General features: G+C 52.4%; 1 protein-coding gene across 1 annotated transcript in view; it reads left to right on the top strand.

Moving 5' to 3' along the window:
- The first annotated feature begins 8,202 nt into the window (after nucleotides 1-8,202).
- EP400 (E1A binding protein p400) overlaps nucleotides 8,203-13,060 on the top strand; it is a 129,931-nt gene continuing 125,073 nt past the window's right edge. Inside the window, exon 1 of the mRNA XM_031650941.1 lies at nucleotides 8,203-8,329. The gene's annotated coding sequence lies outside the window, so the exon portion shown is untranslated. The remainder of the gene's footprint in view (nucleotides 8,330-13,060) is intronic.

Genomic DNA, 13,060 nt, shown 5'->3' on the forward strand with positions numbered 1-13,060 from the left:
GTCCTTCGTTTGCCTTTTTCTTAGTCTTTTTTTACATTTTTTTCATTCAGAGAGATGAGCAGAGCATGTTATCCTGTTGAGAACAGGCCTGAGGCAGGCCCGGGAGGTTGCTCAGCCTGTAATCCCAGCACTTTGGGAGGCTGAGGTAGGCAGATCGCTTGAGTACAGGAGTTCCAGACCAGCCTGGGTAAAATGGTGAAACCGCATCTCTGCAAAAAATTAACTGGGCATGGCGGCGTGCCCTGTAGTTCAGCTGCTCAGGAGGCTGAGGTGGGAGGATTGCCTGAGTCTGGGGAAGTCGACGCTGTCCTGATCGCCACTGCACTAACAAAAAACAACAAAAAAACCGGCCAGGCACGGTGGCTCATGCCTGTAATCCCAACACTTCGGGAGGCCGAGGTGGGCGGACCACTTGAGGTTGGGAGTTCGAGACCCGCTTGACCGGCATGGAGAAACCCTGTCTCTACTAAAAATAAAAAATTAGCTGGGCATGGTGATGGGCGCCTGTAATCCCAGCTACTCGGGAGGCTGAGGCAGGAGAATCACTTGAACCCGGGAGGTGGAGATTATAGTGAGCCTAGATCGGCCACTGCACTCCAGCCTGGGTGACAGAGCAAGACTCCATCTGAAAAAAAACGTAGCCTGCGCTCTGTGGGGTGGGGCCCTGAGGCAGGTCTGTGGGGAGCACTGGAGCAGGGGCCGCGCCGACCCGCCGCACCCCTGAGAGGGGTGGTATCCCCGGGCTTCTCTTCCTAGACAGCCCCGTGCATGCAACCTTTGCGCTGGTTGCAGGTCGGGACTCGCCTCAGCACTGCCCCGGTGCCAGGCGGGTGAGGGCTGGGGCAGAGGGCAGAAGGAAGGGGCGTGTTGCAGAACAGGCCCCTAGTGGAGCTTTCTGGAAGACCCCACCAGCGGCTTCTTCACGTCATTGGTCACAGGTGTGTCCAGGGGCCGTTCGTAGCTGCAAGGGAGGCTGGGGATGACTGCTTTGGAACTGGCGCTCAGGGCAGAACAAAACACATTGCATTAGCTAGGAGCAGGGGATCCTCGGCGGCGGGCTGCTAGGAGCCCACGGAGGGGCTCAGCGCGGGAAGTGCTGTGCAGACGGGCGGCCTCCCAGCCTGCAGCCCCCGGGCGCACGTGAGCAGCGAGCGAGCACATGCAACTAATGGACATGCGCCTGACGTCCCGACAACGCATGTGGCTCATGCGCAGGCGCCTGTCGCCCCAGCAGTGCGAGAGTGATGCACGCGCATGTGCCCGTGACGCGGTGGACACCGTGGGTGAGAAGTGGGGCAGGACAGGTGGGCAGTGAGCTCCGAGGGCGTGGGGTGTGCAGGGGAGCGGAGCCGGTTTTAGGGATTTTGGCCAGAGGAGCAGTGGGGCTCACCGCTTCGGGAGCCAGGGAGTGCAGGGGTGAGGCCCACTGGGCTTTGGGTTTGAGGGACGGATGAGCTGGGCCGTTAACTGGAATGGAGATAGGGAAAGGAATGGGTTTGGAGAACTAGCAGGAGCTTGGTTCTAAGCATGTTAATTTTACCTGGGATAGACAGGACTTTATTTTTTATTTTTATTTTTTTTGAGAGGGAGTCTCACTCTATTGTCCAGGCTGGAGTGCAGTGGCGTGATCTCGGCTCACTGCAACCTCCGCCTCCCAGGCTCAAGCGAGTCTCCTGCCTCGGCCTCCAGAGTAGCTGGGATTACAGGCACCTGCCACCACGCCCGGCTGATTTTTGTATTTTTGGTAGACGCTGGGTTTCACCACGTTGGCCAGGCTGGTCTCGGACTCCTAAGCTCAGGTGATCCACACACCTTGGCCTCCCAAAGTGCCGGGATTACAGGCGTGAGCCACCACGCCTGGCCTGGGTGACCCATTTAAATCACCTTTGATGATACGGGGATGTGTGACATTTTAAAGTAATATGTATACATGGAAGGAAATTAAAAAAGTATAAAAAAGGGAAGTTGCCTTTCATTCTCTAATTCCCAGTATCCCTGTCCGGAGCCCACTGCTCTCACCAGTGCCCTGTGGCTTCTTCTGGAGAGTTCCGTGTATATATAAGCATGCCTGAGCCTTTGCAAGGATGATAATGCATCTTGAACAAACACGGGATATTTTCACTGCTCTGTGGTAGCCAGAAGGTTTCTTTCTCTTTTTCTTTTTTTCTATTTTGAGATAAGGTCTTGTTCTGTAGTCCAGGCTGGAGTGCAGTGGTGCGATCATAGCTCAGTACAGCCTCCACCTCCTGGGCTCAAGCGATCCTCCAGCATCCCAAGCACCTGGGACTACAGGCACACCACCATGCCAGGCTAATTTAAAAAAAAAAAATTGGCCGGATGCGGTGGCTCAACGCCTGTAATCCCAGCACTTTGGGAGGCCGAGGTGGGCGGATCACGAGGTCAGGAGATCGAGACCATCCTGGCTAACACGGTGAAACCCCATCTCTATTAAAAACACAAAAAATTAGCTGGGCTTAATGGCAGACCCAGCTACTTGGGAGGCCGAAGCAGGAGAATCACTTGAACCCAGGAGGTGGATGTTGCAGTGAGCCGAGTTTGTGCCACTGCACTCTAGTGTGGGTGACAGAGCGAGACTGTCTCAAAAAAAATTTTTTTTTTGTTTAAGAGACAGGGTCTTGCTATGTTGCACAGGTGGTCTCAAACTCCTGGCCTCAAGTGATCCTCCTGCCTCAACTTTTCAATGTGCTGGGATCGTCGGTGTGAACCACTGTACCTGGCCCAAAGATTTCTTAAGATGCAAAAAGTAAAAGAAAAAAAAGTGATAAATTTATTTTCACCAAAATTAATAGCTTCTCATTGAAACAGCCAGTCTGAAAAATTCGCGGAACCCATCATTTCACTTACCCGCACTCAGTATTTCTTTTTTTTTTTTTTTTTTTTTAGACCGAGGCCCGCCTTTGCCCCCCGGGTTGGGGGGCAGTGGCCTGATCTCGGCTCACTGCAAGCTCCGCCTCCCGAGTTCACGCCATTCTCCCGCCTCAGCCTCCCAAGTAGCTGGGACTACAGGAGCCCGCCACCTCGCCCGGCTAGTTTTTTGTATTTTTAGTAGAGACGGGGTTTCACCATGTTAGCCAGGATAGTCTCGATCTCCTGACCTCGTGATCCTGACCTCGTGATCCACCCGCCTCGGCCTCCCAAAGTACTGGGATTACAGGCTTGAGCCACCGCGCCCGGCCCGCACTCAGTATTTCATGCCTGGGGGTGAAGCAGGAAGTCCTAAGGTGGGGAGGTGCAGTATGGTTTTCTCAGTGTAAGTGAGCGAGGATGGAAACCGTTGTGTTGTGGTGCTCTGTGTTGCCACTGGGCAGCACCACGTGTTACTTGTGTCCTGAATCCTGCACTGATGACTGAGTCAACACCTCACATTACTGACCCCTCTTTTCTCCTTCGGCTGCTTCATTCTGACTGCCTCTGCCTGGATTCCATAGTTCACCACTTCCAGGATTCTGTGCCTCCTTGAGACGGTACCTTGCCATGAAAGCCCCTACCCGTGGTTTTACTCAACTGCTGGCCTTCCTTTTTTTTTTTTTTTTGTAATGGTGCTCTGTCACCCAGGCTGGAGTGCAGTGTTGCGATCTCGGCTCACCACAACCTCCAGCTCCTGGGCTCAAGTGATTCTTGTGGCTCAGCCTCCTGAATCACTGGGACTACAGGCGCCATCATGACCTGCTAATTTTTGTATTTTTTTTTTTTTTTTGAGATGGAGTCTTGCTCTGTCACCCAGGCTGGAGTGCAGTGGCATGATCTCGGCTCACTGCAAGCTCTGCCTCCCGGGTTCATGCCTCAGCCTCTCGAGTAGCTCAGCCTCTTGAGTAGCTGCAACTACAAGCGCCCACCACCACGCCCGGCCAATTTTTTGTATTTTTAGTAGAGACAGGGTTTCACTGTGTTAGCCTGGATGGTCTTGATCTCCTGACCTCGTGATCCGCCCACCTCGACCTCCCAAAGTGCTGGGACTACAGGCGTGAACCACTGTGCCTGGCCAATTTTTGTATTTCTAGTAGAGATGGGGTTTCACCATGTTGGCCAGGCTGGTCTCGAACTCCTGACCTCAAATGATTTGCCCACCTCTGCCTTCCAAAGTATTGGTATTACAGGCATGAGCCACTGCGCCCAGCCAACTGTCAGCCTTCTGATGCTCGTTTGTGACAATGAGGGAGAACGTGGTTGGTGCTGTGCTCCGTGTCCACCGCCACTGCCAGTTCAACAGTCAGCCGGAGTTTCTACTGGCAGACAGTCCCATGGCACTTCTCACTGGCATATCTGGTCGCCTTCGGTCTCCTCACCCCGGCGACCACTGTCCCATGCCCTCAGCAGATGGGTCACTCCCACTCCATGAGAGAATGGAGGCCAGGAAACCCCATTCCACATCCTCTTGAATCCCAACCCAGGCTTGCACTTCCTGCCTCGCAGCGGAAGAGGTCTCCCTCTCCAGTGCCCGAGCCCTCGATGGTTTCCCCGTCGTCTTTCTCCTGCCTTCTCAGACCTTGCACTTTGAATCTGTCTTTTCTCGTGTATCAGCAGTCTACTGCTTCACAGCACTTCAACACGCAAGATCACTCCCCTCTGTTATCCACCTAATTTTATCCCCTTCCAACCTTCCCTCTGTCTCTTCCCTTGTATAGCCAAATTGTTTTCTCCTTAAAATTTTCAGTTTATTTATTTTTTATTTTTTGTAGAGGTGAGGTCTCATTATGTTGCCCAGGCTGACCTTGAACTCCTGTGTTCAAGCGATCCTCTTGTCTCAGCCTCTCAAAGTGCTGGGATTACAGGTATGAGGCACTGTGCGGAGCCAAACATTTTCAGTGTCTTTAAAGTTAAGCATTCATCACTTTACTTCACAGCCCACATTTCTTTTTAAAAAAATAAATTCAGACATAATTCACATACATACCATAACATTCACCCTTTTAAAGTATATAATTCAGTGACTTTTAGTAAATTTATAAAGTTGTGTAACCATCAACACTGTCTCATTTCACAGCATTTTATCAACCCGAAAAGGAAACCCCACATTCATTTGCAGTCACTGCCTGTCCTCTCCCCACAGTCCCTGATAACCACTAATTTACTTAGTTTTTTTTTTTTTTTTTTTTTTGAGACAGAGTCTTGCTCTATTGCCCTGGCTGGAGTATAGTGGCTCGATCTTGCCTCACTGCAACCTCTGCCTCCCGGGCTCAAGCGATTCTTCCGTCTCAGCCTCCCGAGTAGCTGGGATTATAGGCACCTGCCACCACGCATGGCTAATTTTTCTATTTTTAGTAGAGACGGAGTTTCACCATGTTGGCCAGGCTGGTCTTGAACTCCTGACCTCCATTGATCCACCTGCCTTGGCCTTCCAAAGTGCTGGGATTACAGGCGTGAGCCACCAGCCTGGATGAAGTTGTCATTTTTTTCTTTTTTTTTTTGAGAAGGAGTCTCATCTTGCAGTGTCACACAGGTTGGAGTGCAGTGGTATGATCTTGGCTCACTGCAACCTCCGCCTTCTGGGTTCAAGCAATTCACGTGCCTCAGCCTCCCGAGTAGCTGGGACTACAGGCACGAGCCACCACGCCCAGCTAATTTTTATATTTTTAGTAGGGACGGGGTTTCACCATGTTGGCTGCGCTAGTTTCAAACTGCTGACCTCAGGTGGCCTGCCTGCTTTGGCCTCCCAAAGTGCTGGGATTAGAGGCGTGAGCCGCCATGCCTGGCCTAATCTACATTCCATCTCTGATTCATGAATTCTGTAGATTTTATATCAATGGAGTTAAACAATCTGTGGCCTTCTCTGTCTGTCTGGCTTCTTCATTTCAGGAGGATGTTTTCAAGGTTCATGCAAGTTTCATCCCGGGTCAGTGCCTCATCCTCCCCCAACCGTTTTTTTGGGGGCTGCATAATATTCCATTATGTGCATACATTTTGTTTGTCCACTCATCAGTTGATGGGCATTTGTATTATTTTCACTTTTTGGCTATTATGAATAATGCTGCTGAGAACATTTGTGTACATATTTTTCTGTGGACATGGCTTTTCTCTTGGGTATAACCTTAGGAGTGAGATAGCTGGACTGTGTGTTAACTCTATATTGAACCTTTTTTTAAAAAATACTTTATTTCTGAAACACCATCTACGTTTAACTTTTTGAGGAACTGCTGCCTATTTTCCAAAGTGGCTACATCATTTTAAATTGACACTAGCAGTGTATGAGGGTTCCGATTTCTCTACATTCTCCCCTACACTGCCATTATCTATTTTTTTCCCATGAGACAGGTTCTTGCTCTGTTGCCCAGGCTGGAGTGCAGTGGTGCGATCACAGCTCACTGCAGCCTGGAACTCCTGGGCTCAAGCGATCCCCCTGCCTCAGCTTCTCAAGTAGCTGGGATTGCAGGTGCGCAGCGCACACCCGGCTGATTTTTGAATTTTTGTTGAGATGGGGTCTTGCTACGTTGCCTGGGCTGGTCTTGAACTCCTGGGCTCCAGTAATCCACCTCTTTAGTTTATGAAAGCATTGGGATTACAGGCGTGAGCCACCACGCTTGGCCTGTTAACCTGACTTTTTGATTCTAGCCATCATAGTGGATAAAGTGGTATTTGGTTGTAGTTTTGATTTGTGTTTCCTTAATGTCTAATGACACTGGACATCTTTTCCTGTACTTGGTCGTTTGTACATCTTTTGAAGCATACATATTCCTTTGTCCATTTTAAAATTTTGTGTGTGTGTGTGTGTGAGACTGAGTCTCACTCTGTCGCCCAGGCTGGATTGCAGTGGTATGATCACGGCTTCCTACACCCTCAGCCTCCCTGGGCTCAAGTGATTCTCCCTCAGTCTCCTGAGTAGCTGGGACTACAGGTGTATGCCACCATGACTGGCTAATTTTTAAATTTTTTGTAGAGATGGGGTCTCTCTATGTTGCCCAGGCTAGTCTTGAACTTCTGGGCTCAGGGGATACACCTGCCTCAGCCTCTCAAAGTGCTAGGATTACAGGCAAGAGCCACTGTGCCTGCCCTGTCTTTTAATTGTTCTGTTGTAAATTATTTACTTTGGATACGAGTTCCATGTCAGACATATGAATTTACAGTAATTTCTCCTGTTCTGTGGATTATCTTTTTAAAATGGTGTCATTTGCAGCACAAACGTTTTAAATTGTGATGTCCAGTGTATCTATGTTTCTTTTGTTAACTGTGTTTTCAGCGTCATATCTAAGAAACCACTTCCTAAACCAGAACCCCGAAGATTCACGCCTATGTCTTTATTTATCTGGAGACAGAGTCTCATTCCGTTGCCCAGGCTGGAGTGCAGTGGCATGATCTCGGCTCACTGCAACCTCCGCCTCCCGAGTTCAAGCGATTCTCCTGCCTCAGCCTCCCGGGTAGCTGGGATTACAGCCGTGTGCCACCACGCGCAGCTAATTTTCTGTATTTTTAGTAGAGACAGGGTTTCACCATGTTGGCCAGACTCGTCTGGAACTCCTGACCTCAAATGATCCTCCCGCCTCGGCTTCCCAAAGTGCTGGGATTATAGACGTGAGCCACGTCTGTGTCTTTTAATAGAGTTTTATCGTTTTTGGCCGGGCGTGGAAGCTCACACCTGTAATCCCGCCCAAGGTGGGCGGATCACTTGAGGTCGGGGGGTTCGAGACCAGCCTGGCCAACTTGGTGAAACCCCCTTTTCTACTAAAAATACAAAAAATTAACCGGGCGTCGTGGCGCGAGTCTGTGGTCCCACCTAGTCGGGAGACTGAGGCAGGAGGATCACTGGAGCCCCGGAGTTCGAGGCCAGCCTGGGCCACACAGGGTTTGGGTCTTGCATGTAAGCCTGGTCTGTTTGGTGAATCTGCAGACTATGAGAACTGGCGGCCCACTTCTGTTCCCCGTGGGCGCATTTCCCGAACTGCGCGTGGAAAAGCCAGGTAGCTGCGCCTCCGTCAGTCTCGGCCCCGCCCCCGCCTTCCTCAGTCTCGGCCCCGCCCCCGCCTTCCTCAGTCTCGGCCCCGCCCCCGCCTCCGTCAGTCTCGGCCCCGCCCCCCCCGTCAGTCTCGGCCTCGCGTTCGGCCTCGCCCCCGCCCACCGCGCTGAGTCTCGCGGCGCCTTAGTCCTCTGGCGCCCTCGTCCTCCGGCGCCCTCGTCCTCCAGCGCCCTCGCGCGGTCAGAGCCGCGCCGCGAAAGCGCAGCTCTACGGGAGCGCCGACGCGCGTCCCTTCCGGCTCGCCGTAGCAGCCTTGCCGCCGCTTCCTCCGCCGGGGCCCCGGATGCGATGAGCGGCTGCGGCGCCGCTTCCATCCTCCCGCTCTCCTGACGCGGCCGGAGCGCAGCCTGGAGGCCCAGGGTAAGTAAGGGCGGAGGCGCGGGAGGCCCTCGGGACGGCAGCGGCCAGGGCCCGGGGGTCGCGTAGTCACAGCCGCCGGCGTACAGGGCCCGCTTGCCGGCCGGCCTCGGGCTTCGCGTGGGGACCAGGCCGTGGTGGCTGCCGTGTGCGACCCCGGGCGGGCGACCGGGCTGAGGGCTCACGGGCCCGGGTCTTTCGTGTCGTAGCGCCCGTCGCCGGCAGGTCGCGCGATGCGCGCCCGTTTCGCTGGGTCCTCCAGGCTCCTGGGCTGGGGGCGTGGTCGATGGCAGCTCGGCCTGGCGGCCTTGCGGGAATCGGGGGACTCGGCCGGCGCCTCCTGGTTCTCGGGGCTGCGGGGGTGGCTGTTGCTTCTGGCGCGCGCGTGGGCTTCCCTCGCGGTCACGAGCGCGACGCTGAGGTGCGAGGATGGGACGTCCAGAACCACTTCCCTGAGGCGCGACGGGGCGAATTCACCCAGCACTGAAGGACCCCGCGCCACGGGTGTCCCGGAACGCGCCGCCACGGGGGTTACAGCGCGGTCCGAATCCGCTGCTTGTCGGCGTGGACCCGCCTGGTCCTCCGCGGCCGAGCCTTAGTAATCGCCGCTGTCTCCGCGGGCCTCCGCTCGGCTGTCGCCGTGTCGGCGACGGAAAAGTAACGCATCCCGGTGCTTTGTTAGTGTGACTTTTTGAGACGGTGTCTCGGTCTGTTGCACAGGTCGGCGTGCGGTGGCGCGACCACGGCTCACTAGAGCTTCGACCTCCCGAGGGGGTGGGACCGCAGGCTTGGGCCACCATGCCTGGCTCACTTTTTATTTTGTTTTGTTTTGTTATTTTATTTTATTTGTTTTGACACGGAGCCTGTCTCTGTCGCCCAGGCTGGAGTGCAGTGGCGCGATCTCGACTCACTGCAACCTGCGCCTCCCGGATTCAAGTGATTCTCCTGCCTCAGCCTCCCATGTAGCTGGGACTGCAGGCGCCCGCCACCGCGCCCGGCTATTTTTTTTTTTTTTTGTATTTTTAGTAGAGATGGGATTTCATCGTGTTGGTCAGGCTGGCCTGGAACTCCTGACCTCGTGATCCGCCCCCGTTGGCCTCCCGAAGTGCTGGGACTACAGGCATGAGCCACCGTGCCCGGCCAATTTTTTTGGGTTTTAGTAGAGACGGGGTTTCACTCCGTTGCCCAGGCTGGTCTCGAACTCCTGAGCTCAGGCAGTCCGCCCTCCTCGCCCTCCCAAAGTGTTAGGATTGCAGGCGTGAGCCACTACGCCCGGCCAATTTTTTATTATTTGAATTAGGGTCTTGCTGTGTTGCCCAGGCTGGTCTCGAGCTCCTGAGCTCAAACAGTCCTAGCGCCTTGCCCTCCCAGTGCTGGGGCTGTAGCGTGAGCCGTGGCGCCGGGACCGTGGAAGTGTTCATAGGGCTTCTCTCTGGGTTCATGGATGAGTTGTAGTCTTTTTTACTTATTTGTGTTCTTTCTTTTTTTTAGCAGAATATGTGCAGTAAAATGATTTTTGTAATTCTTATTATTATTTTTAGACAGAGTCTCACTCTGTCACCCAGGCTGGAGTGCAGTGGCAGGATCTCGGCTCACTGCAACCTCTGCCTCCCGGGTTCAAGCAATTCTCCTGCCTCAGCCACCTGAGTAGCTGGGACTACAGGTGCGCGCCACCACGCCTGGGTAATTTTTGTATTTTTAGTAGAGACGAGGTTTCACCGTGTTGGCCAGACTGGTCTCGAACTCCTGACCTCTTGATCCGCCTGCCTCGACCTCCCAAAGTGCTGAGATTACAGGCGTGAGCCACTGCGCCCAGCCTCTACTGGTCTCTTAAACCAACTTCAGTTAAGCTTTTGGTCTCTCTCTCTCTCTACTGAAACAGGTCCTTTGGGGATTTCTGGTGCCTCCACATTGCCAGGTTCCCTTTCAGCAGCTCTTACAGCAGCAGCTTGTGGCTTCCTTGAAACATTATCTCCCTCAGGCATGGAGACACCCCTCTTTTTTTTTTTTTTTTTTTTTTTTTGAGATCGAGTCTCGCTTCAGCTCCAGGCTGGAGGCAGTGGTTTGATCTCAGTTTCACCGTGCCCGCCCCGGTTCATCACGCTTATTCTCCTCGCCTCAGCCTCCCCGAAGTTGACTACAGGCGCCATCTCGCCTCGCTATTTTTTTATTTTGAGACGGGAGTTCGCCTGTCGCCCCAGGTTGAGTGCAGTGGCCGATCTCAGCTCACTGTGTTCTCCGGTTCACGCTTATTCTTCCGCCTCAGCTCGAGAAGCAATTACAGGCGCCCCACCACCTCGGCCTCGCGTTTTGTATTTCTAGTAGAGATCGGGTTTCACTGTGTTCGCTTTGTGGATACTTCATCTCCTGACCTCGGATCCACTTCCATCTCGCCTCCTGTTGATTTCAGGCTTGAGCCATCACGCTTCTCCGCCGAGACACCCCTCTTGAATGGGTCTCCACTTACCTTACTGGCTGCTACCCCCAGTCTCCTTACTGATCCCTTCTCATCTCTGTTACCTGTGAATGCTACACTGCCTCAGGGCAATCCTCAGACCCTTTCTCTGGTCTGTAAGTCCCGGATATTATAATCGTATGTTGACTGAACGTAACTTATTGACATGTCCCGCATTGCATCTGGCTGGATCTTTCTACCCCACACTGCTACTTTTACATGTGAGAAACCTGTTTCATTTGTGTGTGTGTTTGTTTGTTTGTTTGTTTTATGTGTGTGTATTTTTTTTTTTTTTTGAGGCAGAGTCTCGCTCTGTTGCCCAGGCTGGAGTGCAGTGGCGTGATCTCGGCTCACTGCAAGCTCCGCCTTCCAGGTTCACGCCATTCTCCTGCCTCAGCCTCCTGAGTAGCTGGGACTACAGGCGCCCGCCACCACGCCAGGCTAATTTTTTGTATTTTTAGTAGAGATGAGGTTTCACCGTGTTAGCCAGGATGGTCTCGATCTCTTGACCTCGTGATTCGCTCGCCTTGGCCTCCCAGAGTGCTGGGATTATAGGCATGAGCCACCGTGCCTGGCTGGGAACCTGTTTCTTACACGCTCTGTTCTCTCTCTGTCAGGGGCAGCTTCACTCTCTCTGTTGCTGTGGTTATAACACCTTGTAGTGAACTGTGCATTTCTTCTGCATCCTAAGTCTGACCTGTCAGTGCCTTCTAGAGTGGTCTCAAACATGACTTCTGCAGTTTACTCTCAGCATGGCAGCTGAGTGATGTGTTTAAAACAGAAATCACATCGTGTGCTTCTCTGCTCCCTTCATGGTTTCTCATCTTCAGACCAAAAGCCAAAGTTCTGAAGGCAGTTTCTGGAGGCCATTAGTGACCAGGCCTCTGCTGTCTCTATGGCCCTATGGCCTTGTTGCCCAGCACCCAGCTGATCACCTCATGACCCCAGCCACTCTCCTTGAGCCACCAACTGCACCTGGCTCAGCGCTTGGGCACATATTGCTTCTGTCTAGCACATTGGGACCTACATGGGCATGGGTCTCACTCTCACCTAGTGTGTTCTTTCAAAATTCTGTTCTTGAGAGAGGCCTTCCCTCCTTGCCCTGCATCATGGCAGCTGGCCCTAGACAATTTAAAAATTCAGTGTAACCCACTTTGTATCATTCGGAATTTATATATTTCAGGAACTAGTACGGAACTTTTGTAATGTGCCTTTTGGTGGGAGAATAATGAAGGTTTTGTTAGCATGTAGATCTTGGGTTAATAGCTTTTGTTACGTGACATCTAGTGCTACTATCTTATATTGAAAGTATTTTTTGTAACATTTATTATGAAAAATTTCAAAGATACACAAAGATTGAAAGAATTTTGTGGCTGGCCGGGCGCAGTGGCTCACGCCTGTAATCCAAGCACTTTGGGAGGCTGAGGCAGGTGGATCATATGAGATCAAGAGTTCGAGACCAGCCTGGCCAACGTGATGAAACCCTGTCTGTACTAAAAATACAAAAATTAGCCAGTTGTGGTGGCTCACACCTATAGTCCCGGCTACTTAGGAGGCTGAGGCACAAGAATCACTTGAGCCCAGGAGACAGAAGTTGCAGTGAGCCGAGATTGTGCCATGGCACTGAAGTTTAGGTGACAGAGTGAGACTCTGTCTCAAAAAAAAGAGAAAATTTTACGGTGAACACTAGTATACCTGCCACTTAGTTTCCATGAAACATTTTACCATACTTGCTTCATCATACCTGTTTATCTATTTGTCTTAAATTAAAAAAAAAAAAAATTTCAAAATGTGTGTGTCAGCATCTCTGTAGAGAGTTGAATTAAAATTAGGGGCTAGGCCAGGTGTGGTGGCTCACGCCTGTAATCCCAGCACTTTGGGAGATCAAGGCAGGAGAATTGTTTGAGCCCCAGTAGTTTGAGACCAGCCTGGGGAACATGTTGAAACCCTGTCTGGGCTGGGCGCGGTGGCTCAAGCCTGTAATCCCAGCACTTTGGGAGGCCGAGACGGGCAGATCACAAGGTCAGGAGATCAAGACCATCCTGGCTAACACGGTGAAACCCCGTCTCTACTAAAAAATACAAAAAACTAGCCGGGCGAGGTGGCGGGCGCCTGTAGTCCCAGCTACTCGGGAGGCTGAGGCAGGAGAATGGCGTGAACCCGGGAGGCGGAGCTTGCAGTGAGCTGAGATCCTGCCACAGCACTCCAGCCTGGGCGACAGAGCGAGACTCCGTCTCAAAAAAAAAAAAAGTAAATAAAATAAATAAAAGAAACCCTGT

The sequence above is a fragment of the Papio anubis genome, chromosome 9 (assembly GCF_008728515.1).
Source record: "Papio anubis isolate 15944 chromosome 9, Panubis1.0, whole genome shotgun sequence".
Taxonomy (NCBI): domain Eukaryota; kingdom Metazoa; phylum Chordata; class Mammalia; order Primates; family Cercopithecidae; genus Papio; species Papio anubis.